Source organism: Triticum dicoccoides, chromosome 5A, assembly GCF_002162155.2.
Source record: "Triticum dicoccoides isolate Atlit2015 ecotype Zavitan chromosome 5A, WEW_v2.0, whole genome shotgun sequence".
NCBI lineage: Eukaryota > Viridiplantae > Streptophyta > Magnoliopsida > Poales > Poaceae > Triticum > Triticum dicoccoides.
This window is the reverse complement of record NC_041388.1, coordinates 451666455-451668593: the sequence shown is the minus strand read 5'-3', so window position 1 is coordinate 451668593 and position 2139 is coordinate 451666455.

Genomic DNA, 2139 nt, shown 5'->3' with positions numbered 1-2139 from the left:
ATTATCCTCATTGCTACACAGAAGAATTACGTCCTGGAAGCACCGCTGGGTGCCAGGCCTGCTGCTGGAGCAACACCAGATGTTGTGAACGTCTGGCAGAGCAAAGTTGATGACTACTCGATAGTTCAGTGTGCCATGCTTTACGGCTTAGAACCGGGACTTCAACGACGTTTTGAACGTAATGTTCCAGGAGTTGAAGTTAATATTTCAAGCAAATGCCCGGATTGAGAGATATGAAGTCTCCAATAAGTTCTATAGCTGCAAGATGGAGGAGAACAGTTCTGTCAGTGAGCATATACTCAAAATGTCTGGGTATAGTAATCACTTGATTCAGATGGGAGTTAATCTTCCAGATGATTGCGTCATTAACAGAATTCTCCAATCACTGCCACCAAGCTACAAGAGCTTCGTGATGAACTATAATATGCAAGGGATGAATAAGACTATTCCCGAGCTCTTCGCAATGCTGAAAGCTGCGGAGGTAGAAATCAAAAAGGAGCATCAAGTGTTGATGGTCAACAAGACCACTAGTTTCAAGAAAAAGGGCAAAGGGAAGAAGAAGGGGAACTTCAAGAAGAACAGCAAGCAAGTTGCTGCTCAAGAGAAGAAACCCAAGTCTGGACCTACGCCTGAAACTGAGTGCTTCTGCTGCAAGCAGACTGGTCACTGGAAGCGGAACTGCCCCAAGTATTTGGCGGATAAGAAGGATGGCAAGGTGAACAAAGGTATATGTGATATACATGTTATTGATGTGTACCTTACTAATGCTCGCAGTAGTACCTGGGTATTTGATACTGGTTCTGTTGCTAATATTTGCAACTCGAAACAGGGACTACGGATTAAGCGAAGATTGTCTAAGGACGAGGTGACGATGCGCGTGGGAAACGGTTCCAAAGTCGATGTGATCGCAGTCGGCACGCTACCTCTACATCTACCTTCGGGATTAATATTAGACCTAAATAATTGTTATTTGGTGCCAGCGTTAAGCATGAACATTTTATCTGGATCTTGTTTGATGCGAGACGGTTATTCATTTAAATCAGAGAATAATGGTTATTCTATTTATATGAGTAATATCTTTTATGGTCATGCACCCTTGAAGAGTGGTCTATTCTTATTGAATCTCGATAGTAGTAACACACATATTCATAATGTTGAAACCAAAAGGTGCAGAGTTGATAATGATTGTGCAACTTATTTGTGGCACTGCCGTTTAGGTCATATCGGTGTAAAGCGCATGAAGAAACTCCATGCTGATGGACTTTTGGAACCACTTGATTATGAATCACTTGGTACTTGCAAATCGTGCCTCATGGGCAAGATGACTAAAACACCGTTCTCTGGTACTATGGAGAGAGCAACAGATTTGTTGGAAATCATACATATAGATGTATGTGGTCCGATGAATATTGAGGCTCGTGGCAGATATCGTTATTTTCTCACCTTCACAGATGACTTAAGCAGATATGGGTATATCTACTTAATGAAACATAAGTCTGAGACATTTGAAAAGTTCAAAGAATTTCAGAGTGAAGTTGAAAATCATCATAACAAGAAAATAAAGTTTCTACGATCTGATCGTGGAGGAGAATATTTGAGTTACGAGTTTGGTGTACATTTGAAACAATGCGGAATAGTTTCGCAACTCACGCCACCCGGAACACCACAGCGTAATGGTGTGTCCGAACGTCGTAATCGTACTTTACTAGATATGGTGCGATCTATGATGTCTCTTACTGATTTACCGCTATCGTTTTGGGGTTATGCTTTGGAGACGGCCGCATTCACGTTAAATAGGGCACCATCAAAATCCGTTGAGACGACGCCTTATGAACTATGGTTTGGCAAGAAACCAAAGTTGTCGTTTCTGAAAGTTTGGGGCTGCGATGCTTATGTGAAAAAGCTTCAACCTGATAAGCTCGAACCCAAATCAAAGAAATGTGTCTTCATAGGATATCCAAAGGAGACTGTTGGATACACCTTCTATCACAGATCCAAAGGCAAGCCTTTTGTTGCTAAGTTCGGAAACTTTCTAGAGAAGGAGTTTCTCTCGAAAGAAGTGAGTGGGAGGAAAGTAGAACTTGACGAGGTAACTGTACCTGCTCCCTTATTGGAAAGTAGTGCATCACAGAAAACTGT